The sequence below is a fragment of the Symphalangus syndactylus genome, chromosome 5 (assembly GCF_028878055.3).
Source record: "Symphalangus syndactylus isolate Jambi chromosome 5, NHGRI_mSymSyn1-v2.1_pri, whole genome shotgun sequence".
Lineage (NCBI taxonomy): Eukaryota > Metazoa > Chordata > Mammalia > Primates > Hylobatidae > Symphalangus > Symphalangus syndactylus.
In genome coordinates this window covers 54,035,081-54,062,714 of record NC_072427.2, presented here as the reverse complement: position 1 = coordinate 54,062,714, position 27,634 = coordinate 54,035,081, and the positions used below count along the sequence as shown (strand labels likewise).

General features: G+C 39.9%; 2 pseudogenes; both read right to left on the bottom strand.

Annotated features, from left to right (window-relative positions):
- Positions 1-3,124: 3,124 nt before the first annotated feature.
- On the bottom strand, positions 3,125-7,836 carry LOC129481770 (olfactory receptor 4F15-like; annotated as a pseudogene).
- Positions 7,107-27,634, bottom strand: LOC134736552 (WASP homolog-associated protein with actin, membranes and microtubules-like; annotated as a pseudogene).

The window sequence follows — 27,634 nt, the reverse complement described above, 5'->3', positions numbered from 1 at the left end:
TTTCTAATTCTCCTTTGTGAAAGAGATGGAAAAGAAAATTTACAAGATCAGTGATCACATATTATATTCCCAGGACTATGTTAATCTGCTGTAGCAAAGATACCACCTTTGGCACAGCAGCTGTAATTTAGACTACTGCTGGGATAAGTTTACAATATTCCATTGGCATTCTCCAGGAAGTGACTAGCTTTCATAGGTGACACACTGGTGAATTAAATGGAGATAGAATGGGAACTATTTCTATATTTTTGGGATATTTTTACCCCTTCATAATGAAGTATAATTTTTGAAATACTATTTTAGGCTGGGCATGGTAGCTCACACCTGTAATCCCAGCACTTTGGGAGGCCAAGGCATGTGGATCACTTGAGGCCAGGGGTTCAAGACCAGCCTCGTCAGCATGGTGAAAATCTGTCTCTAATAAGAATACAAAAATTAGTTGGGTGTGGTGGCATGCACCTGTAATTCCAGCTACTCGGGAGGCTTAGCCAGGAGAATTGCTTGAACCCAGAAGGTGGAGGCTGCAGGTCACGCCCCTGCACTCCAGCCTGGGCAACAGAGTGAGACCCTGTCTCAAAAAAAGAGAAAAAAGAAAAATACTATTTTAGACTGGGGGATAGGGCAGTTTGGGTGACTTCCCTACTATAATAGCTGTAACCCACAGGACAAGGAACAAGTGTGGAGTTCTACAAACTACCAAGTATATCTTTTCCAATTATACATTCAGGAAATGATGTAATGATCTCTGGGAGGTTGTCATTTGGTGAACCCAACATGCACCCGATCTGAACTAGGACTCTACATACTACCAAATGCCTCCACTCAAAAGAGCAGTGATGACCCTTCAGGAATCTGGGAGTAAATGTCAACTCTGCCTCCAACAGTCCTTTAACTATTGTGATATTCCTTTTTTTCCTGGTGTTTAATTGTACACATAAATGGTCATAGGTAAGTTTGAGCAAAGTACTGGTAGATCATCACTATGTGTATGTGTACTTAGAGTTGTTGCACAGTCCTCCCCTCTACCATTTATTAAATCAGCCGTGGTGATGCTATGTCCTCCCACCCCCTCCCAGAAAGGTAGAGTTAGGAATTATTTAATATCTTCTGGAGACTTTAGACATTTTCCTCTATATCAGAGAAATTCTGGCATTTCAACTTCCCTGATTGTTGTGACAGCCTACAACAAAACGGCTGAATGGGTATACGTATACAATAAATTTTTGTAAATTAACTGACCCCATAAATGCTGGGTTTGGTGGTAATGGCATCGCCCAGTAGAGGGCCCACAAACAGGGACTGCTTTTAAGTAAAGGAGCTATTCTGATATGTTTTATTGCCAGAGATGCATTATAGTGCATGGGTTTTGAGAACCAACTCTGAATTCAAACTAGCAGACTTTGAGTCCACATTTACTACTTCATAACCTTGAGGATATTTAGCAACTCTGTGCCTCAGACACCTCCTCTCTAAAATGGGTATAGTGAGATAATGAATCTGCATCATAAGATTCAAATAAAGCCCCTAGAACAGTACCTAGACAATTAGAAGCACTATATGAGTAACATCAATTATTATCTCCCCTAGGACACAAACGATGAGAGATGATCAGAGCTTCATTACCTCATGATGGAAACCTCAATTAATAGGTTTGTTTCTATATTTTAGTAACCATGTTAGATTAAAAGCCACAGAATTTTGGGAAACAATTTTCACACATCTTTTATGAATCTTCCAATTTTTTTGCTAAAATATTTGAAATTTATCCTTCTGAGAAAGAGGCATAAATATCTTAGTGTAACTTATGTAATTCACCAATCACATTTTTGTTTCCCAAGAGAAGAAACATCATCCACTGTAAGTAATGGAATGAACTTCAAACCTATAAAATAGAACTGAATCAAGGGTCTCTGTGAATACTACCATAGACAAAAGAACACTGTTTAATAATAAAGTTCAAGAATTTTTTTCATAATTAAAGAAACGATTTAAAATTCAGCTTTGGTAGGACTTGAACAAGCAATATGTGGTGGTGGTAGAAGTAGGGAAGGATTCAGAAATGATAAAGATGGAAGAGTGGAATATGAGCATCAAATCAAAAACAAAATTGATCTGAACGTGAAAGGGCACTGACCTAGCAATCAGAGTCATGGTTTCTGTGCCTGGCTCTCTTTGATGGTTTCCAGCTATGTGCCTTTGGGCAAACTAGTCACTGCTCAATTCTTGGATTTTAGTACGTGTAATTTGAAGGGATTGGAACAGATGGTGTTGGTAATCCACTCTAACTTTAAATTTGAATATTCTAAATATAGGACTAACAATTTTGTAGATGGCCAGACAAAGAAGCCTGATAAGGAGGCAAAAATATGTAGAGACTGGAGCAATATAAAGCAAACACTTTAGGAACAAAAAGAATTGAAATCAAGAGACTTAGATACTAAACATGCCAGGCACGGTGGCTCATGCCTGTAATCCCAGCACTTTGGGAGGCCGAGGCAGGTGGATCACTTGAGGTCAGGAGTTAAAGACCAGGCTGGCCGACATGGTGAAACTCCATCTCTACTAAAAATACAAAAATCAGCCAGAGGTTGTGATGGGCACCTGCAATCCCAGCCCTCAGGAGCTGAGGCAGGAGAATTGCCTGGACCCTTGAACCGGAGAGGCAGAGGTTGCGGTGAGCTGAAATCATGCCATTGCACTCTAGCCTGGGTGACAGAGCCAGACTCCACCTCAAATAAGTAAATAAATATAAAAGGAACAGAGTTAGGTAGTAAACAGATTAATTGAATGTGTAGTTTGTCTATCGATAGAATAATCTGTCCAATAGAGAAAAAAAAGACACAGTATTGTAATTTGTTCAATTACATGGCACTCACCTAGAACAAGGTCTTTCAAAGTGGTAGGTTACAAAAGACATTAAGATTTAATATTTAGCACTTTGATGCACACTGTGCTGAAGGATAACATCACTTCTAATTAAATGGTGAAATTGTTACCATAATTTAATAAATTTTCAGGCATATAATATGGCCTGAGTCTTCAGTATTTCTCTGAAATTGCAGTTTCTTTTATGCAACCAGCATGAGGAATAATCCATAGTTACACATCTTCACAGCCAACTCATTTACAAAATCTTTGTAAAATGCGCAAGACGACTACACAGTCTCCTCACTGCCACTTTCATGTCTTTGTTCCTGAATGTGTAGATAACTGGATTCAGAAAAGGAGTAATAAATGCATAAAAAATAGCAAGATATTTATCCAGGTGTGATGTGGGAGAAGGCCATGTGTAGAAAAACATCAGTGGCCCAAAGAACAAGATGACCACAGTGACATGAGCTCACAGGGTAGAGAGGGCCTTGGCTACACCACCAGAAGAATGTTTCCAAACAGTGAACAGAATGAAGATGTAGGAAATTACCAGCAAGATGAAGGAGCCCACAGAAATGAGTCCACTATTGACAGTGACCATGAACTCCAGTTCTTGGGTGTTGGTACAGGCAAGTCTGTGGAGCCGAGGGAGGTCACAGTAAAAACTGTCAAAGATATTAGGACCACAAAAAGATAAATCTACCACAAAAACTAATTGGACCAATGAGTGGATAAGGCCAATGATCAAGGAATTGGCTAAAAAGTATAGACACATTCTTGGGCTCATGATGGTCAGGTAGTGGAGAGGTTTACATATGGCCATGTATCTGTCAAAGGCCATGGCTATGAGCAGCACCATCTCAGTGCCCCCGACAGCATGGCTAAAGAAGATCTGAGTAATACATCCCCAAAAGGAGATGGCCTTGTGCTTCTTGAAAATAGCACGAATCATCTTAGGGGCTATAATTGACCAAAATGCCATATCAATGATTGAGAGGTTAGCCAGGAGGAAATACATGGGGGAGTGCAGATGAGCATCCATGGTTACAGTGACTACAATGACAAGGTTTCCCATCATGCTTGCAAAGTAGAACAAAGAGAAAACAAAAAGTAGAAGCTGAATCTCCCATGAGTCGGTGAGTCCCATGAATACAAATTCTGATACTACAGAGTGATTCATTCCATTCATTGCCTCAGACTCCAAGATCAGTTTTCATGTTACTTAACTAAAGGAAGAAAGAAAATGAGAATTACCTAGGCAAGTATTCCTGTTCAAGAAAGCAAGCCTCCAGCCGTGAAAATAAGTATCATATTAACATCTCACACATTCAAATAACCCTCATCACATGCATGCTGGACTTCCACTTAGAGGGGTCAGCTGGCTCCTATTTGGCATATGGTTTTCAAAACTACTGCTACTAAATTAATTCCATCCTTAGACCTATCTCTCCTCTGCTTTTGTGTTACATGAATATTTCCTATTTGATCCTTCCCCGGATGTTCTATTTGGGTGAGATATAAGGTCATTTTTAAATACTTTTCACTATGATTCTTATCAATGGATATGATTTCAGCCAGTCTGAAACATCTGAAAAAATGAGATACAGTTCAATGAAAATCAGATATAAAATAATATGTATTACAATTAAAAATGAGAAAAGCTCTATGAAAAATGCCAGCACAATGGACATCCAAGTGGCAGCTATTACAGAGCCTGTGTATATTTCTTTTCTATAACTTTTAGGCTTAGAGTTGATTTCATAATTTAAAAAAAGTAAATTGAAAAAGTTCTGGTCTTTCAGGTATTCATTTGATAAAGAAAAACCTAGCCCTATAAAGAGCTAATCTTGAGAGGAGGTTCCTAAAGAAGGCACTGATTAGCCAATAAAACATAAAATGTAATACTATGAACTCATTAGAATGAACTAGCTCTATACATATTAACATGAATGTATCTCAGAAACCTAAGTCAAAGACACTGGCAAAGGATGCAATCAATATGATCCTATTAATGTAAACCTAAACACACACACACACACACACACACACACACCATGCAATCCATGATAAACTCCAGGAGTATTTCCATTTCCCTCACATTCTGCTCCTTTCAGGACAAACAGCAATGACATGGCAACAAGCCCCCAAACCTCCCTGATGCAGACACAGCCATGCAGCTGCCGTCCTGCAGCCTTCTGTCAGAGAACATGCCAGCAGAATTAGAATCCCAAAAACTGGGTCAGAGGGCTAAACTCCAGTGGTCATCCAACTGATCTCCATCCAACTGATCAGGTCATCCCTGACGTTGGGGTTCCCTGAACCACTCAAGGATGCCCTCTGTGGCATCCTGGCTGCAGCAAGTCACTGTGATTCTGGATCGTTAAGTTTCGCCTTTTTGTTTTTGTAGAGACAGGGTCTCGCTTTGTTGCCCAGGCTGGTCTCAAACTCCTGGGTTCAAGCAATCTGCCTGCCTCAGCTTCCCAAAGTGTTGGGATTACAGGCGTGAGCCACAGCGCCTGGCCAAGGTCTGCCTTATATTAAACAGGCAGTCTCTCCACCCACGATAAATTAAATCCTTCACCTCGTGCAGCCCTTCAGATATTCAAAAAACGACCTTGATCTCAACAGATATCATTGTATCACATGATTTTATTTCTAGTTCTCTCCCTCTTCTACTTCCTCCCTTCTAAATGTGCTCAAATTGGCTATGTTCCCTTCAAGGGTGGCACGTCTTGGTAAACACAGAACTCCCTTATTCTACACTGTAGGATGCCGCTGTCCATACATCCCAAAAGCCCATGGGCTTTCGTCATATGGGTCATTAAGCTGAAGGAAACTGAATTCTCAAATTCTTTTACCCAAAATTTAAGCCACACAGACCTTCCTATCATCCCATGCAAATGCATACCTCCATATGGGCTTTTTTGGACTAGAAAACCAGTAATTTATCCCAATTTTGGGTGAACTTGTTAGCGTTTAACTAATTGTTCCAGTTTCACTGGGAGCTTAGGAGGCCTGATTCTGTCATCTTAAATCTGCCTACCCCTCCCATTTTCATATCACTCACACATGAAAAAGTAATCTTCTGTACTGCCAAACAATTCCTTGATCTGAATGAGGGCTGAGGAGACGGGCTGGCCGCCCTTGGATCCCTTCCTCCACAGACTCCATTCTGTTCATCGAAACTCTCTTTGTGACGGCGACCCGCCAGTTCCTCTCCACCTCACTGGCTCTGCGTTCATCTGGTATTCATGCAGCTCCTTCAATTCATGCTTCCCACTGCAGTTCACACCCAGGCCCCGATCCAGGGCAGTCACATCAGAATTTCTGTGGGTGGGGCTGGGCCTTAGTACTTAGAAGAAGCTCTCCAGGGAATGTGGATGTGTTGCCCAGGCTGAGAAGCCCTGTCTGGCTCCAGAGTAAGACCTGGCTTCAATTCCTGTTTAACCTCGAACTAAGTGGTGTAACCAACCATTCTGAACCTTGGTTACTCATTTGTAAAGTGGTAATGAAACTACCTCACAAGGCTGTTTCAAGAACTAAGAGTGAATGTGAAGTGCCTAGCATGGTGCCTGGTTTATGGAAGGCATCTGATACCTATTCCAGAATCTTTTCTGGGATAAAGTGGGTTGTTTCCTTTTTTGGGGCTACCCAATAAACTTGGGTCTTTGTGAAGGGGCTGGGGAATGAAAGCAGGCCTATGTTTTATAGTCATAAATTCAATGATATTCTTAAATAAGCCTCTATTTACTTTTTTTTTTTTAAGACAGAGGAGTCTCACCCTGTTGTTCAGGCTGGAGTGCAGTGGCGCAAGCTCAGCTCACTGCAACCTCTGCCTCCTAGGCTCAAGTGATTCTTGTGCCTTAGCCTCCCATGTAGCTGGGACTACAGGCATGCACCACCATGCCTGGCTAATTTTTGTATTTTTAGTGGAGACGGGGTTTCACCATGTTGCCCAGTCTGGTCTCAAACTCATGGCCCTAAGCAATCTGCCCGCCTCAGCCCCCCAGAGTGCTGGGATTATAGGCATGAGCCACCGTGCCGGACTCCCTATTTACATTATTTTAAAAAACCTATTTACCTTTAGATAAATGTTTGAGGTGATGGATATGCTAATTATCCTGATTTGATCATTATACATTATATACCTGTATCAAAATATCACACTATACCTCATAAATATGTATAATTATTATGTGTCAATTAAAAATAATAAAAGCAAAAAATTATTTTTTGAATCTTCATAGCAGCTTTTTTTAATTAAAGGAATTTATCTCTAATAATAAAGTCAAGAAATAGATAAAAAATTATAGACTCAGGATCATTTTGGGGAGGAAGTACAAATGTAGGCCTGGAACAGAGGGCATAAAAAATAACATTATCCTCATAAGTATATACTTTAAAAAAAAAGAAAAAAGAAAGTTGTAGATATCCAAAAAAATAAAAAACACATTTTACTTTTAACTGGGCACTTTCACTACACTTATATCACAATGCTGCCTGGATAACATTTTAAAGAATTGTTTATTACAAGTGAGAGGAAATGCCAGCTAAAGTCAAGGGAGTTGAACAGTTTTCAGTTTTCCGTTCCAATCTAAACCACCAGTGCCAGTTAGGACTACTCAGTGAGGAGTGCAGAGCAGGAACCCAAGCGTGTTGTGATGTCAAAAACAGCAGTTCTTTTGTATCATGGGTTTTGAATCACTGATATTCTATTTTTATTGTTGCTTTTTATTGATATACCAGAAATAATGTTATTTTTTTAAATGTTTCACGTTCTGAGTGACCTGTTCTTAATACTTTACACTTTCCCCTTTAGAGCGGTCTTCATTTATTCCCCAGAAGTGTAGATGAGGTGACTGTTTATAGAACTTACATCTTTAAATGCTCTCAAATCGTTGGAGTGTTTGACGTTCTTGGTTGATTCATTCTTTTTTCTTTTGCTCCTCTCTTTTTATCTTGTCTCTTTTCTATATTTAAACAAACGTATATTTGTAAATTGCTCAACATTACAAAAAATGTCTTGGCATACAATAAAAATGTCTTGACAAAGAGGCTGTACCCCAACATTACCACCCCAAGGCCGCGCCCAGACTGCAGGCCTGGAGGCGAAATGGCTGACAGCTGCAGGTCCAGGGCGGCGCAACTCCAGTTTCCACAAATCTAGGCCCGCATGTCACGCTACACAAACATAGAACATTTTCCTTCGGAGGACACTCACCATCTGAATACTGTGATGCTGACGAGAGTATCTTATGCTTTCTTCAGCCTGTTGCAATCTGAGCCGATGATTTTCTTTGCTCTGATCCTGGTGGAATAATACAAATCACCTACATGGTTTTTAATATTACCCTGGTATAGCATAAAAGGTTAAAAGAAAAAAGCACTGCATTTGGGCACAGTGTAAGGCGTTCATTAATATTAGTTCTGGCGTGGCCCAATGGTACTGTCTCCTCCACAGTCTATGATGAGAGTTGCCTGGCTGCTTATGGAAATAATTTGTTCCCAGCAGAGTGCTTTAAGAGATGAAAACAATCCGCCAACCATGAGAGGACATACAGGCAGCCCCCATTCTTAAATGGGATGTGTCCCAACAATGTTTTAATGTGATTTTTTTTAACACATTTCCCCATAACATTATAAATACTAATTACATTTCCAAGCATACCTACAAACACAGAGCAACCTACAAACACCTGAAAAATTGTAACTGTTTCACCTGTGCTTAACCACTCACTATACCAATATATAATATGCTGTATGTACATAAAATCCTTAATCTATGTAAAAAATAATACAGTAATACTCACAGATAATACTAACATTTATTGAGTAGGTTTTAGCTTCAGTGCCAAGTACTTTTCATGCCTTATGCTACTTTATCTTCACATGAAATTTGTATTATTACCACTATCTTTTTTTTTTTTTTCAGACTGAGTTTTGCTCTTGTTGCCCAGGCTGGAGTGCAATGGCGTGATCTCGGCCCACTGCAACCTCCGCCTCCTGGGTTCAAGTGATTCTCCTGCCTCAGCCTCCCGAGTAGCTGGGATTACAGGTGCCGTGCCCGGTCTATCATCCTCTTTTAACAGAGGAGAAAACTGTGAGCCCAAAAGAGATTTAAGTAATTTGCCTAAGGTCACCTGGCTACCTAAGTGGCCAGGCTGTGATCTGAACCCAAGTTGAGAGCTCACCTCAACTACCATTCTATTAACCAAATGCCTTCCAAATTCCCACATTTCCAGAATCAGTGGAAAGAGCTCCTCTAAATGGGGTAGGGGGAGTGATTATATCTTGAGAGCAAAGGTTAATGCTCCAAGTCTGGATAAGAGAAGGCACAGGAGCATTTTATATATATAAACATATAACACTGCCAAGGAGGTGGAGGCATCTGTTCATCCACAGCACCATGGGAGCGCCAAAGGAGACTCCTCCTGGGGCTCATGGGTTTTCTGAAATGTGGAGCAAAGGGCAAATGCCCGTATATCTTCAAATCCTCTGAGTAACAGTTCCTAAATCCAGAAGTAGAATTCTTAAACACGAACATGCAAAGAATACACTCTTCTAACAAAATTTTTTATTTTTATTTTTTATTAGAGACAGGGTCTTGTTCTATCACCCCAGCTGGAGTGCAGTGGTACAATCATAGCTCAACCTCCTGGCCTCAAGCGATTCTCCTGCCTCAGCCTCTTGAGTAGCTGGGACTATAGGTGCGCACCATAGAGATGAGGTCTCACTGTGTTGTTCCTGGTCTCGAACTTCTGGCCTTAAGTGATTCTCCCACCTCAACCTCCCAAAGTGCTGGGATTACAGGCATAAGCCACAGCACCTAGCCAAGTTTTTTTAAGTATTTGTATTTACACGGAAGAGTATTTAACATTTTTGTAAGCTAAAAAAGTCACAATTTTCATGTTTTCTTAATTGTAATAAGAAAAGTATAGTAGGTTGGGCACAGTGGCTCACGCCTGTAATCCCAGCACTTTGGGAGGCTGAGGCAGGTGGATTGCCTGAGGTCAGGAATTCAAGACCAGTCTGACCAACATGGTGAAACCCCGTCTCTACTAAAAATACAAAAATTAGCCAGCCGTGGTGGCAGGCACCTGTATTCTCAGCTACACAGGAGGCTGAGGCAGCAGACTCGCTTGAAACTGGGAGGTGGAGGTTGCAGTGAGCTGAAATCGCACCACTGCACTCCAGCCTGGGAGACAGAGCAAGACTCCATCTCAAAAAAAAAAAGGGGAGAAAAGTAAATATGAATAAATACATATAAAAGTCTGTATAAAAATGATATATAGAAGCTCCCTTTTCTGTTGGAAAAAATTAAATTTCTTAGTGTTATCTTTTTATGTATTCATCGATTTTTAAAAATTAAGAAAAAATCACCAAATATAAGGTCTGAGGCGAGCTGAATATTGTTATCTGTAATTGTTTTGTGTACTCAATAATTTACAGTAAAATATATTTAGAATTGTTACAGTTGGTTATTAGAAATAGAGTTTCTACCTATTTTGGTTTTTAAAGTACCTGTGGTCCAGGGGCGGTGGCTCACACCTGTAATCCCAGGACTTTGGGAGGCCAAGGTGAGCGGATCATTTGAGGTCAGGAGTTCAAGACCAGCCTAGCCAACATGGCGAAACCCTGTCTCTACAAAATATATAAAAATTAGCTGGGCGTGGTGGCACTTGCCTGTAAACCCAGCTACTTGGCAGGCTAAGGCAAGAGAATCGCTTGAACCTAGGAGGCGGAAGTTGTAGTGAGCCAAGATCACGCCTCTGCACTCCAGCCTGGGTGACAGAGCAAGACTCTGTCTCAAAAAAATAAAGTCCCTGTGTATGCAGTGGGCATTCAACAAATAGCTCTTGAATGAATAAATTAAAACCTTGAGATTTGGTAAATGCTTAAAACCCAAAAGAAAAAAATAATATTTTTAAGAAAAATATTTAAAATCATTTTAACTATAGCCATGGATAAGTACATAAGCACACAAAAAATTAATCAGTGTGTTGGTAAAAACCTTATTTCAATACCTCTTTATCCTTCATACAAGAATAAATCTCTGGAAGAGAAAAGAAAAGAAAGCCGCTCTGAGCGTACCTACCTTTCTACTCCAGAGAGAGGCTCTTTTGGCACAGATCCTGCCCCGTTTAGACTCCAGCTGCTGGCACTGCCTTCTGAGTTCTTTCACTTCGGAATTCTTATCGTCCTGCAGCCCCACCACAGTCAATGACTAAGTTCCTCTGGACTTTCACATGGATCGTAATAGACAACTTCATCCTGTTTTTATAAAAATGTATTAATGATTGTTTAAAACATATTTTTTTATTTGTAAAGATGCACTGAATTTTTTTAAATGTAAGGAAAATAAAGATCCCACCACTGAGAATCACTATTGTAATCCCACCACTGAGAATCACTATTAACATATAAAAAATGTATGTGTATAAATGTAATATACATATACACATGTGTATATATACACGACTATACACATGTATGTAAGTAGCATGTCTGTATATACATGTAAGTAGTATATGCATGTATATATACCTATATAGACATACGTATATATACATGCGCACACACACATACACATACTACTTACATAGCTACACATATCAATGGAATTCTAAAAGAACATTTTCCATGGGACGGAAATAAATTTTTAGGCCAGGTGCGGTGGCTCACGCCTGTAATCCCAGCACTTTGGGAGGCCAAAGCAGGAGGACACCTGAGGTCAGGAGTTCAAGACCAGCCTGGCCAACATGGCAAAACCCCATCTCTACTAAAAATACAAAAACTAGTTGGACACAGTGGCGTGTGCCTGTAATCCCAGCTACTCAGGAGGCTGAGGCAGGAGAACAGCATGAACCTGGGAGGCAGAAGTTGCAGTGAGCTGAGATCGTGCCAGTGCACTACAGCCTGGGCAACAGAGCAAGACTCCATCTCCAAAAATAAAAAAATATTTAAAAAGATAAATTTTAATGGCAGCATAGTATTCTCTAATTTAAGCAATCCATGTTGTTAGGCTGTTCCAATGTTCCATTATGATTCATTTCACTGTGATGAACATCTCTGTATAAATCTTTGTGTATACTTTTTATCACTTCCTTAGCAGATAAGTATTTAAGGATCTTGATACCCATTGCCACATTGCCCTCCAGAAAGCCAACTTATATACCAGCAATATATTATTAAGATGCCTTAGTGATACTTAATCTTGATTACATATTGATTTTTTAAAAGTCATGCTTACTGTAACAAATTCAAACCCTCCCGAAGTACATCAAATAAACAGTGAAATTATATTGCTCCTTCCCCGAACCTTCTGAGTCATTCTCGGAGGAAAAACATTATGAACAATTTGGCATGCATCCTTCCAGATTAACTTCTTTTTTTAATGTAATTTTTTTCCTAAATATGTAAAATGCTTATAACCTGAAACTACTGAAAAAAATTCTGAATACTCAGGATTAAACTAAAAGTTCAGGATCTATGTGAAGAAATTTATTAAACTTGGAGGAACTTTAGAAAAAAAGATTTAAATAAATGGAGAGAGACATACCATGTTCTTGCGCAGGAAGACTCAAAATCGCAAAGACCACTATTCTTCCCAAAGTAATCTCTAATTTTAAGCAAAATCACAATCAAAATTCCAACGAGTTTTTGTTTTGAACTTGATTCTAAATTTCATCTGGAAGAATAAAGGAGTGAAAATAGTCAGAAAACTTGTGACATAATGAAGGGATACTTGCCTTACCAGACCCTAAAATGTGCCTCCAAGACAGTCATGGGAACAGAATGGAGCCAGCAGCAGAAGCCACTCACCAACCAATGGAGGAGAACAATACAGAAACAGACCAAAGTCAATCTAATGTTTAACTGGAGAAATGTTAAATATTTAGGGAAAACATTTCTAAAATCAGTCATTGGGACTGCTTAACAATTTGAGGGAAAGGTTCAATTCCTACCACAATCAAAACAAATTCCACCTGGGCTAAAGAATTAAGTGTTTTAAGAAGCAACATCATAAACATACTGAAAGAAAACATAAGTATATATTGACATAATTTTGGGATAGGAGAATATCGCCAGGCATAACACTAAAAGTAGAAGCCACAGAGGAAAAAATTGATAAATGCGACTTCATAAAAATTAAATATTTCTGAAAGGCAAGAAAACGCAAATGACAAGGAGAGATTATTTACAGCATATGACAGACAATAGAGGATATTATTCTTAATGTTGAAAGGAAATATTCCAAAGAAAAATAGACAGACTATGAATAGGCATTTCATAAAATAAGTACAAATGGCTTGTAAACATACAAAACTTTATTCAATATTCACTCACAATTAAATAAATGAAAATTGGAAGATTGCCATTTCCTCTGTCAAGTAAGCAAAAATGCAAAAGAATGGCATGAGTCTGGGAAACATACACACTCATATTCTGCTGATGGGAGCGTCTTTTTTCTTTTTCTTTTTTTTTTTTTTGAGACAGAGTCTTACTCTGTCGCCCAGGCTGGAGTGCAGTGGCGCCATCACAGCTCACTGCAATCTCAACCTTCCAGGTTCAAGCGATTCTCCTGCCTCAGCCTCCCAGGTAGCTGGGATTACAGGCGCCCACCACTACGCCTGTCTAATTTTTGTATTTTTAGTAGAGACAGGGTTTCACCATGTTGGCCAAGCTGGTCTTGAACTCCTGACCTCAAGTGATCTGTCCCCCTCAGCTGCCCAAATTGCTGAGATTACAGGCGTGAGCCACCACACCCAGTCTGGGAGCATCATTTTAAATGTACAACCTATCTAGAGGGCTACTATGTCGTATGAAATTTAGAAATCAGAAAATAATACGGAGGTGAGGAAAAATGTATCTCAGATGATTGTTGTATTGTTATGTAGCAAAATGTAAAATATACATTGCCCTCGACCCAATAATTCCATCCTTATTTATTCCAAGGAGATAATCTGTCCTATACTCAGACATGTGTAAAGGAAAGTTCACTACACTGCTGTTCAAAACAGCAGAAATTTGGAAATCACGGTATATCCATATAATGGAATACTATGCAGCCATTAAAATTTTGATACTTTTATTATTTCTGAAATAGTAAGACAATTATGTATTAAATGAAAAAGAGACTATTATGCATTGTATGCTGGTGTCAAAATATCTCATGTAACCCTTACATATATATATCTATTGTGAGCCCATAAAAATTAAAAAATTTTTAAAAAGATGTTACTGAACTGGTTATGTAGTTTTGGTTAAAAATTTGTATTTTTATATATCAGCACATTTTAAAATCTACAAAGTTATAAAGCAAATTGTTACCACTAAGTATCTCTTTCTTTTTTTTTTCTTTTTTAGACAGAGTCTCGCTCTGTCTTCCAGGCTGGCGTGCAGTGGCACGATCATGGCTCACTGAAACCTCCACCTCCCAGGTTCAAGCCATTCTCCTGCCTCAGCCTCCCAAGTAGCTGGGATTACAGGCACATGCCACCACACTGGACTTTGTATTTTTAGTAGAGACTGGGTTTAGTATTTTTGTACTTATAGTAGAGACGGGGTTTCACCATGTTGGCCAGACTGGTCTGGAACTCCTGACCTCAAGTGATCTGCCCGCCTCAGCCTCCCAAAGTGCTGGGATTATAGGCATGAGCCACTGTGCCCAGCCAACCATTAAGTATCTCTAGATGATGGGATTGGGGTAATAATCATTTTTCTTTCTTTGTTTTGCTATGTGCTAACAATGAATATATTATTTGAATAATAAACCACTGAAGGAAAACTTTAGGAAATTTTCAGATGTTACAGTTTATAAAAAGTAATTGATAATATGGTCTGTATTTCCTTAAATTTATTAACATTGTAATCTATATACTTAAATATAAACTTTACCTTTTATAAGTCTTTTAAGAGAGTCCAACTGTGTTGTAAGCAGTATTTCTTCATTTTTTAATATCTCAAATTTAACTTCATATTGTTCTAACTGAATTTCATAAAATTGTATTTCTAATTCATCTACAACATTTATATACTTTTCTTGTTCTGGAAGTTCTTCCATCTTATTTTCATAGAAAAAAGAAAAATAAGTTAAAATAAATAGTTTATTAAAAACAAACTTTAGAAGCATTCTAGCTATTTTCTATTCCTTGTTCAGTACTAAATATAAAAAAGCAAATAAGAAAGAAACACTTTTTCATTCCATCTAGTGATGCTAATACTTTATCTCATCCTTGAAACAGAGAAAATCATTCAGGTTTTGAGAAACATAAATGGCAATGAGGTATTATTTATTATGTATTGCATATTGGTGTCCCCCCAAAATTCATATGTTGACACTCTAACTCCCAATGTGATGTTATTTGGAGGTGAGTCCTTTGGAAGTAATTAGGTTCAGATTATGTCAAAAGGATGGCACCCCCATCATGGGATTAGTGCCCTTATTAGAAGAGAAAGACAGGGATCACTTTCTTTCTCTCTAAACATACACACAGAAGAAAGGCTATATATGAGCACTCAGTTAAGAAGGCAGCTGTCTACCAGTCAGGAAGAGGATCCTCACCGGACAGTCAATCTGCAGGCACCTTGATCTTGGACTTCCCAGCCTCCAGAACTGTGAGAAATACATGTCCGTTGTTTAAGCCACCCAATCTGTGATATTTAATCTTGTCATAGCAGCCTTAGCCAACTAAGACAGGTGTTTACAGTGTTTTCTGTTTTAAAGTCATAAGATTATAGGAAAAAACTTAAGTGTCTATGATCCTTCGGTGAAGTTCTCTTTGATTATTTTAAAGCTGTACTGAAAACATTGCTGGATTGATTTTCAAGTACAGTACCCACTTCAATACTGGGCTCAGTGTTACTATAAAGTGAATCCTACAATATGGTATTTTGAAACATCTTAACCAAAGGAAAACTTTATGTCTAACCTTCCATAGAAGATGGTGTTGGAATAAGTGAAGAAAAGAAGCTCTTTAACGATGCCTGGAAAGAAAAGTGCTATCTAAAAATAAAGGTGTGCTTTACCACATGGTCTCACTTATAAGTGGGAGCTAAGTAGTGTGTATACACAGACAGTGTGGAATAACAGACACTGGAGACTCAGAAGAGTAAGAGGGTGGGAGGGGGGATGAGAAATATTTAATGGGTACAATTACATTATACAGGTGATGATTACACTAAAAGCCCAAACTTCACCACTACACAATATATCCCTGGAACAAAACTGCACTTGTATCCTTTATTTATACAAAATTTTAAAAAAATAAAAGTGGGGCTCGGCGCGGTGGCTCACGCCTGTAATCCCAGCACTTTGGGAGGCCGAGGCGGGTGGGCAGATCACGAGATCAGGAGATCAAGACCATCCTGGCTAAAACGGTGAAACCCTGTCTCTACTAAAAATACAAAAAACTAGCCGGGCGTGGTGGCGGGCACCTGTAGTCCCAGCTACTCGGGAGGCTGTGGCAGGAGAATGGTGAGAACCCGGGAGGTGGAGCTTGCAGTGAGCCAAGATCGTGCCACTGCAGTCTAGCCTGGGCAAAAGGGCGAGACTCCGTCTCAAAATAAATAAATAAATAAATAAAATAAAAAATAAAAGTGTATTTTTAAAACAAAATTACGTTTATTTTTGTCTTACCTTTCCCTGAATTCCGGCTCTTTTGTGATTGAAACACAACTCTTTTGCTCTCATGAGTTGCAGAGTCTCTTGAGCATTAGCTTAAGTTTTTCCAACTTGGTAATTGCTGTGGCCCAGGCAGCCTGGCCAAATCTCTTCACATCCTGTTCCATTCTTTCTGCATTCCTGTTGGATTATAAAAATAAAACATAATTACACCTCATTAAAAAGGGAAACACTGATAATGAGCTAATCCTTTTTTTATTGCCTCCATACTACCTGCAGAATATCTTTTTTAAAAGAAATTTTGTTTTATTACCTTTTTTATTATTATAAAAATACATGGTCATTAATATAAAATTTTAGGTATTCAATTTTTAAAAAGACAATAGTAAGTCATGATCTCACCTAGTTGAGACAACTGCTTCTTATATTTTGGCACACTTGCTTCCATATTGTTTCTATGTCTAGCTAGACAGACTTGCTCATATGGGTAGTTTGACCAAAAAACCAGGATCATCATTCTGCTTTGTATCTTGTTGATTCTGCACAATGTATCAGAAACTCTTGCCACTCATTAAAAAAAATCAAGAATCATGCTTAATAGCTATGTAGTTTTCTGTTTTATGTATGTACCATAACTTAACAAACTGACAGACATTAAGTTGTTTCCTATTTGGTGTTTTTATCAACAATTATTTAAGACTAAAAAAAAGTCCTTCACCCAGCCCACAAGCCCCTGCATGGTCCGACCCCTGCCTGTCTTGCCAGCATTTTCCCTCATACCACATTGTCCTGCACTCTCTGCGATCCAGCCCCGCAGGTTTTCTGTAAGCTCCTATTTGCCAACTTCCCTCAAGCCAGGGGACCTTTGCCAGTGCTATTCCTTCTGCCCAGGACACTCCTCACTTTTTCTATTCTCTCAACTTCCATTTACCCTTCAGATACTGGGGCAAGCGCCACTTCTCAGAGGGCTTCAGTGACCACCCTGATCAAGCCCAATTTCTCTCTCACAGACCCTCAGAGCCCCATGTCTCTCTTCTTTGTGCCATTTATTGTCACTGCCATTTTCCATGTGCTTCAGTGAATAGATAATTAAGATTTCTCTCCCTTCACCAGACTGTACAAAGTCTCTTAATGCTTGACACTGAATTCTCGCCACCTAGAAAACACAGTGCCTAGTGCGTAACAGGGACTCAAATGGTATTTGAATAAAATGACAATCAATTACACGTATCTGCGTATAGCATTTTTTAGATTATCACCTGCTAATGCTTTTACTGTCTCCTGAAAATAATTCACTGTGATATCTTGAATAGAGATGACAGCTTCTTCAGCCCGTCTGGTGCATTCTTCAGCTTCTTTCTCCAGGGCAACTACCCTTCTAGGACCTAGATCATCCTCATCCAAGGACTTCTACAGACAGAAGGGAAAATTGTCTTTGTAAGAGCTAATAGTTATGTAGAACCATTAGGAAATTGAAAGGAAATTGGTCACATGGATTAATTTAACTACACTACTACTCAGTCAATTAAATTTCCATTCATTCAGCAGTCCTTTACTGTGTATGAATAAGGGTCTAAGCTGAGCACCACCTGGAAGACAAAAAGACACTCTGGGACACAAAGGGGAAAAAAAAAACCGACCTTCACTTCACATGCCTAGAATAACTTTTTCTAGAGAGGAATGTTGTCAACTTATGCTTCTCTCTATTAATAATAATACACAATTGTTTAAATGAGTGATCTGTGTTGTCAAGCACTCAGCATAGGGCCTGGAACACAGCACTTAAGTGTTAGCTGTTGTTATTGTTTCTTTTAGGGATATGTAATATAATCACCTAAAAGATAGTATCTGTATATTCATGTTTACGACATGTACTGGTATTGGATTGAATGTTTGGGTCCCCCCAAAATGCATATGTTGAAGCCTAAATCCCCAGCATGATGGTATTTGAAGATGGGGCCTTTGGGAAGTAATTAGGTCATGAGGGTGGAGCCCTCAAGAATGGGATTAATGTCCTTATAAAAAGAAGAGGAGACACAGGATCTCTCTCTCTGCTCTTCGCCACATGAAGACACAGCAAGACAGTCATCTACAACTTAAGAAACTGGCCCTCACAAGACACTGGATCTGCCAGCACCTTGATCTTAGACTACCCAGCCTCCAGAACTGTGAGAAAAAAAGTTTTGTTGTTTATAAGCCACTAATCTACAGTACTTTGTTATAACAGCCTGAACTAAGACATGTACTGATATGTCATCCAATATGCAATTTTTCTTCTACAAAGCATAAGAAATATGTACAAGTTAGCCGACAAGGAATTACAAATCAAAACCATAATGAGATACCACTTCACACCCACTAGGATGGCTGTAATCAAAGAGACACACAACTGCAAGTGTTGGTGATCATGTGGACAAATTGGAACCCTCATTTACTGCTTTTGGGAATATAAAATGATGCACCCACTTTGGAAAACCATCTGGCAGTCTTTCAAAAGGTTAAACATTGAGTAATCATAGGACCCGGCAATCCTACTTCTCAGTACGTACACAAGAGCAATGAAAACATATGTCTACACAGAAACTTAACATACAAACATTCATAGCAGAATTATTCATGATAGGCCGGGCGCGGTGGCTCAAGCCTGTAATCCCAGCACTTTGGGAGGCCGAGGCGGGCGGATCACGAGGTCAGGAGATCGAGACCATCCTGGCTAATACGGTGAAACCCTGTCTCTACTAAAAATACAAAAAATTAGCCGGGCGTGTTGGCGGGCGCCTGTAGTCCCAGCTCCTCGGGAGGCTGAGGCAGGAGAATGGCCTGAACCCGGGAGGCGGAGCTTGCAGTGAGCCGAGATCACGCCACTGCACTCCAGCCTGGGTGACACAGCAAGACTCCGTCTCAAAAAAAAAAAAAAAAAAAAAAAAAGAATTATTCATGATAGCCAAAAAGTGGAAACAACCCAAATGTCCATCAATTGATGAATAAAATGCAATATATCCATACAATGAATATTACTGAGCAATAAAAAGAAATGAAATCCTGATATTTGCTACAACTTGGATTAGCCTTGCAAACATTGTGCTGAGTGAAAGACCACAGATTGAATAACGCTGTTGCTATGTCCAGAGTAGGGAAATCCACAGAGACAGAAAGTAGATCGGTGGTTGCCCAGGGTTGAGAGTGACTAAAGGGTACAGGGTTTCTTTTAGGGGTGAAAATGTCCTGAAATTACATAGTAATGATCATTGTGCAACTTTCAATATACTAAATATCACTTAATTGTACATCATATATATATATATATATATATATATATAAAATCTGTGAACAGATCACCTGAGGTCAGGATTTCGAGACCAGCCTGACCAACATGAAGAAACCCCGTCTCTACTGAAAAAATACAAAATTAGCCAGGCCAGGCATGGTGGCACATGCCTGTAATCCCAGCTACTCGGGAGGCTGAGGCAGGAGAATCGCTTGAATCCAGGAGGCGGAGGTTGCAGTGAGCCAAGATCATGCCATTGCACTCCAGCCTGGGCAACAAGAGCAAAACTCCATCTCAAAAAAAAAAAAAAAAAAAAAAAGAAGAAAAGAAGAAAGCAAAATATATGCAAGAAGTAGACTCTCCAAATAATAGACTTTCTTTTCTTTTTTTTTTTTTTTTTTGAGACGGAGTCTCGCTCTGTCGCCCAGGCTGGAGTGCAGTAGCGCAATCTCGGCTCACTGCAAGCTCCACCTCCCGGGTTCATGCTATTCTCCTGCCTTAGCCTCTCCGAGTAGCTGGGACTACAGGTGCCCGCCACCACGCCCGGCTAATTTTTTTGTATTTTTAGTAGAGATGGGGTTTCACTGTGGTCTCGACCTCCTGACCTCATGATCCGCCCGCCTCGGCCTCCCAAAGTGCTGGGATTACAAGCGTGAGCCACCGCGCCTGGCCTCCAAATAATAGACTTTCAAAATAATGAACAAAACAACTTTATCCACAGGTTAGAGTGGCATCAGTTTCATCTAAATGTGATACTATTTTTATAGTACAATCATCTGGCAGGACTCATATTATATGTGGAAAGATGGCCCAGTGCAGGGGGCAGAAATCAAGAGATCTCTTATGTGTCTTCTGCTTCCCGTTCTTGAGACCCAAGGCAAGCTATTTAACAACTCTGGACTGTAGATTCATTTGTAACCCTGGAATAAGAATGCCTTTTCTGAATGATGTCACAAGGTTGTTTGATGGCTCAATGAAGCAAGAGCAATAACAGCATTTACTAAAATTTAAGTTACTGAATTACAATCTAGGGTCCTGCTATTTAAATTTTCATCCTATTTTAAGAAATCTGCATGAGTCCTTAGAGGAAAACAAACTGAAGCAAATAAACATCACATCAAAAACAATTCAGCAGGCTGGGCGCAGTGGCTCACGCTTATAATCCCAGCACTTTGGGAGGCTGAGACGGGTGGCTGCCTTGAGGTCAGGAGTTCGAGACCAGCCTGGCCAACATGGTGAAACCCCGTCTCTACTAAAAATACAAAAAAAGTTAGCTGGGCATGGTGGTGCACACCTGTAATCCCAGGTACTCAGGAGCCTGAGGCAGAAGAGTCACTTGAACCTGGAGGAGGTTGCAGTGAGCCAAGATCGTGCCACTGCACTCCAGCCTGGCTGACAAAGAGAGACCCTATCTCAAAAAAAAAAAAAAAAAAATTCATCGCCAGAAAAAACATTTAACTCTTTAAAATCTGTAGGAATCTTAAGCTATTAAGATGACCAACGTAAATGTCTTCATTTTCTATCAACTTAAATATAATTCAATATTTAAACATAAGGGTGAACTAGGCATAGTGGCTTATGCCTGTAATGCTATGCTTTGGGAGGCCGAGGTGGGCCGACTGCTTGAGCTCAGCAGTTAGAAACCAGCTTGAGCAACATGGCAAAACCTCATCTCTATCAACAAATAAGTAAATAAACATAAGAGTAAACCCAAACGAAGTACAGAGATTGAACATTAAGTGTAAATAAAGAAATAATATATGACAAATAGTAAATGTGATAAAATAAAAATTAAAAAAAAAAACCAAAATATCAAGCTTACATAAAATTGCAACTTCTCGCATAGCCCTAAATGGCTGCAATAAGTACTGGAAGAACATGGTTGCCACAGTACCTAATTCCTGGTACGCTTCATCTTCCTCTTGGTAAACTTTCATTAATGCTACCATGGTGTTGGCTTTTCCGTGTCCCTGAATAACCTAGAAAGCAAATGTGAATAAAGCTCAAGTCAGGACAGTGTAATACATATCCAATGAACAAAACTAAACAAAAGAAACCTTCATGTTCTCAACTTTCAATACATCAATTTAAAATATTGATTAAATATGAAAATGTCATCCTCCTCCATCAAAAATATCCAATAAAACAAGAATTGTTAAGTAAATTATGATATATCCATGGCAGAATATTATTACTGTAGTCATTCAGCACTGTGCTTCTGAAGATTGTATAATAATATGGAGACTTTTGGCCAGGCACCGTGGCTCATGCCTGTAATTCCAGCACTTTGGGAGGCCGAGGCGGGTGGATCACTTGAGGTCAGGACTTCCAGACCAGCCTGACCAACATGGAGAAACCCTGTCTGTACTAAAAATACAAAATTAGTTGGGCGTGGTGGTGCATGCCTGTATTCCCACCTACTGGGGAGGCTGAGGCAGGAGAATCGCTTGAACCCGGGAGGCGGAGGTCGTGGTGAGCCGAGAAGTGCCATTGCACTCCAGCCTGGGCAACAAGAAGGAAACTCCGTTTCAAAAAAAAAAAAAAAAAGGAGACTTTTATAATTAAATGGAGAGGCACAGTACACTATGCACTAAGTATGCAGTGAAAAGGAACCAAAAGAAGGTTTGAGGTTGTGGATATTTTTTCATTTGACTTTTCTGACCGTAAAGGTTTTGTGAGGCTGTATTCCTTTTTAAAAGCTCATAAGGGCCAGGCGTGGTGGCTCAAGCCAGTAACCCCAGCACTTTGGGAAGCCACGGCAGGCGGATCACGAGGTCAGGAGATCGAGACCATCCTAGCTAACACTGTGAAACCCTGTGTATAGTAACAATACAAAAAATTAGCCGGGCGTGGTGGTGGGTGTCTGTGCGACAGTGCAAGACTCCATCTCAAAAAAAAAAAAAAAAACCTCATAAAACATTACAGAGCTGTCTCCAAGTACTTTAGCATGTTGATTCTCTGCTCCGGGTTAATAGTCCCATGAAGTCCTTAGCAGTCAACTCATTTACAGAGCCTCAGCTGTGGTTCCAGTCTCTGCTGGTTATTGCTTGTGCTGCAGGGCAGAAAACAAACTAAACAGTGTATAATCTAGGTGGACTGATTTGGTTGAAAGTTATTTTACTCCCACAAGAAGAGAAATAAAATCAAATAATATAGATGTTTTTCAACCAATACATTCTTAAATTCTTCTATTTCCATTCTTCTGCTTAAGAATAAAGTGATCTACTTTTCAGCTGTATTTTTTATACAGGTAATAATATTATGGGTTTTTTTTTAAGTGAAAGCCTCACTGAACAAAATTAAAACACACATGCAAGAGTAAACTTAAGGCAAGTGATACATTTCAGCCTTATTTCTTAGACTATTCAGAAAAATTCCAGAGTCAAAACATTCAGCTTCGTTTTATATATCCTAGCAATGCTAGCAATTGGTCTAATTCTAGATTCAACTACTTTTCTATTCTAAATATAAAGTAAATATTAAAATTATATATTTGGACATGTCTTGAATTTTAGCTTCCCCTCTCAACCCTCATTTTTGAGTTCCAGATAAATATGTGAACTACACTAATGTGAACAGCTAGCTCAACAGAATGAACTACATTCATGCTATAGTACCCCAGAGTGAACTTAAATTTGGGAAAACTAACTTTTCTGAGAGTAACTACAGTAAAATACATCATATAAATATTCAATTTTAAGGAGAAACCACCTATCTCTCTGAGAAAACAAGGGTTTAAAAAACAAGTCTGATACAAAATGATACCATTTTTGAAACTCCCCTGTGGGTTCCTCGTATCTTAAGGTGAAAATGATGAAGTTGAAGATCAAAAGCTGACTGGTCTGAAACTCCCCTGTGGTTTCCTCATATTCTAAAATGAAATCAACACATGTTAAGTGGGTGTGTAGACATTTACACATAAAGCTCAGAGTACGAAAATGACCCCACTAACAAGCTCCTTGTATAAAACCATTTTAATTTAGAAAGCTTATTCTATATTTAGCTTAGGCTGAATTCTTTTCACCTCCCCTTCCTCAAAAGAATGCACAGAAAAATATCATTCAGGTTAATAAGAGAAGTGAGCCGAGACTCCAGCCTGGCTCTCCTTAGTAAACTGTGGGTGTGGATTTAGAAGGCATATTTTCTCCTAAACCCTTCTATGAACATGTACTTCCCCGTCCCCTTAGGTTCAGTAGGTTTACCACTCAAATAATTACTCTCTCAAACTATCTCTTTCAAGCTTAAAAGGGCACTAATGCGGTTATTCTAAACTGATGAATAAAGTTCACTTTCTACCGGCTTTCAATTTGACCAAGTCTGTATTACCTAAAACAAAACACCCTAACTCCTAAAAGCCATTTCTTCCTTTAAACCATTTTATCCCACTTGCGATGTCCCCTCATACACAGACTTGGAATTGTTTACATGTAGTCTGTGGATGCCTTGTTTTCAGTTTTGCTTGCAGTATTTCTGGCATTTCCCGTGACAACATCCTGCTCTGCCAGCATCTTCAGGGCAAAGGTTGGGGGCCTAGCCCAGCTCCCAGCTGCAAGTACACTAGGCTCTTATGTCACTTGTCCTCTCTGCAGGCCCTGCCGGAGCTCCCCCCGGTTTCCCGCAGCGGTCCCGCGCAGGTGAGGGCACCGGGGAGCCCGTGGCCTTCTCCGCCCGCCGGCTCCTCCCCATCAGCCGTCAGCCAGGGCTCTCGGCGCCGGGGGAGCCTCTCACAGGGTCCCAGGCCACCGAAGTGCGAACGAACGGCGGAGGCCCAGCCTCGCTTACCTGACGCAGCCGCGCGCCGCCTCGACCCATCACGCGCGCAGGGCCCGCTCCCAAAACTCGCGCCGGCTCTCGCAGTCGGCCGCGCGGCCCTTAGCCGCGAAGCGCGCGTCGCGCACGGTGGCGCCGCCGCAGCCGTGGGCCGCCGTGCCCAGGCAGCGCTCCAGCTGCCCACAAATCTCCTGCAGCGCCGCCTCGCCGGGGCCCGCGCGCCAGCCAGAGCAGCGCCCACAGCCCGAGCCCCGGACCTCAGGCCCCGCCGCCGCCCACGTCCAGCTCCGGCGGCAGCTGCGGGAAGCAGCGTTCCAGACGCGGCCACAGCGCCGCTAGCTGCTGGCGCGCGCCGAGAGCCAGCCGGCCCAGCTGGACTGGGACACGGCGGCCTCAGGCTTGGGCTCGAGCTCCAGCCGGGCCCCCTCGCGCCGCTGCCGTTGCTGCGCGGTGGTGCGGTCGGGACGAGTCACAGCGAACTTGCCCTCCGCGCCGTTCCAAGCCACCAGGAAGCGCAGCCGGTGCCTCTCGGGATCGGCGAAGAGGCCCTCCGGAACCGGCGCCCAGCCCTCCAGGCTGTCGGGCTGCTTGTCCTCCACGGCCGTCGGCGGCAGCGGCCCTAGGGCTCGGCGGACGCGGGCCTGACCTCGTCGCACCGCCTGTCAGGGACAGTCCCAGCTGAAGCATTTTTCGCTCCACAATTGGTATTTTAACAATATGAATGAAAAAAAAAAAACTCAGCTGTTTTGATAGAAATAATAAACATGCCTAGGAATCATCTTCTTGAAGGGAGAGGAGGGTCTTGTTGAACTAGAAAAAACTAAATGAGCAAAGTTGATACATAAGGACGCCCTTCTCTTTACCCTTACCTATTCTTATCTTAACAACTTTAATTCATTTCTGACACTGTCACCAACTGAAAAACGGTCCAACTAAAAAAAAAAAAAAACTGATCATAAAGGTGAGAAAAATTGTGATGTGTTCTATCCTAATCCAAGATATCTAAACCAATTTTACTGATAGAGAAAATATATTAAGTGAATGATGTAAATACCTTAATATAGGTAACAACTCTTTGAAAGTAAAGTTTGCACATAACATGAAATACATAGAGAATTACTGCAGTCTCGAAGGAGAGAACCCTTGATGGGGCGTGGTAGTTAGTCAAAAAGGTGTATGAGCAAGTCATCTGTTGCAAGGTGATGGGAGGAGATTTTTATGCAGGCATTCAATATCAGAGTCAGAGGTTCTAATGAATTTTGTTTTTTATCTTGAGAGTTGGAGACTAGAAGATCTAAAATAGGAAATTTTTGGCATATGCATAGATAGAATGGAAACTCTTGGCCAAAAATAACGTGCTCCAAGTCATGAAAAATAGCACACATGCACAATTAACTAGACTTGCACAAGATGGTGCCTTTTCATTCGATTTTATTTGAACTCTTATTCTTCTCTATCTTTTGTGCTCTGTATCCTTGTTAACTCTTCAATTTTTTCCTCATCCTATGAGGTACTTTAAACATTTTATTCAATAACTCTTAAGGCAATTTTTACAATTCTGTTCACATATAAAATTGTCATAAGCATGTTTTGTGAGTGAAAAATTCTAATTTGTAATGCATATCAAGTGAAAAGCCTCAGTTCAGCACTCATCATATCCAAAATCTGTGTTATATAATAATGTAAAAGAAATATTTTCACACATGTAGCTCAAATGAGATTCTTACTTACATTTTTTTTTTTTTTGAGACGGAGTCTCGCTCTGTTGCCCAGGCTGGAGTGCAGTGGCGCAATCTCGGCTCACTGCAAGCTCTACCTCCCGGGTTCATGCCATTCTCCTGCCTCAGCCTCCTAAGTAGCTGGGACTACAGGTGCCCGCCACCACGCCTGGCTAATTTTTTGTATTTTTAGTAGAGACGGGGTTTCACAATGTTAGTCAGGATGGTCTTGATCTCGTGACCTCGTGATCTGCTCGTCTCGGCCTCCCAAAGTGCTGGGATTACAGGCGTGAGCCACCATGCCCGGCCTACATTTTTCAAAATTTAACTCAATCTTTTATTTTTAAAAATGTGCATGTACTGCCTGTTCAGTAATCTTTTTATTTATTATTTGAAATTGGAGGTCCATGTTTTTAGATTGTTAGGAGGTCTTCACATATTTGAATGAGTTATTAAGTTGATACAACCATTTTGGAAAAATAATTATCATTATCTACTACATTTAAACACGTAATTTATGACCAGCAGTTTCAACAGAAACACCTGGATGTTCATCAGGATAGAAGGGATTGGAAAGCTCCATATTCATTCAACAAGGTGCTACACAAAACAAAAAGGAATGAATCACTGGTCCATAACATAAATAGATTTGACAAATGTAATTTTGAGTGAAATAAGCCAGAAAAAAGTAAATACCGTATGCTTCCATTTATATGAAGACAAAGATAGTCAATATTAATCTATGGTAATATGTGAGACTGACTTCTTTTTCTCAGCATCAGCTGAGAGCCTGAAAAATATTTTTCTGGGGTGCTAAAAAAGTGCCAGATCTTAAAAATATTTGTACAAAAGATAATTTTTTTAATATAAATAGGTACAAAATACAAATATGTACAAAAATGTATTTATAAATATGTTAAACAAGATTACTATTTATAATTTATACTTCAATATAATATTTTTCACTTTTGTTGGCATTAGTAAACCATCACACTTAATAAACAGCCATTTGGAATGGTTCTTCATTTAGGTATTTCCTTGATTAAATACCAAGTAGGAACATACCTTGATTCTGAAATATAAAGAATATGATTCCATGAAAGTTTCCATGAAAACTATCTTGCATTCTAAAATATTTTTAAAAGTACTTATTTTCAAAGTTCAGTTTCCTACTTTAAACAAAAGTTGAACTAAATTACATATAAGCTAGTCCCCAAAATATTCAGTAAATATCAAATGAAGGTGTGAAAGTTAAAGATTTCAATTTTTTACTAGTTAATTTATAGTGCTCTATTATTTTGCTTAATAAACAATTTTATGCTAGACATAAGCAGATTTCTCTATTCACATTATCTTTACCAAGATCACCTCAATAAATACCAT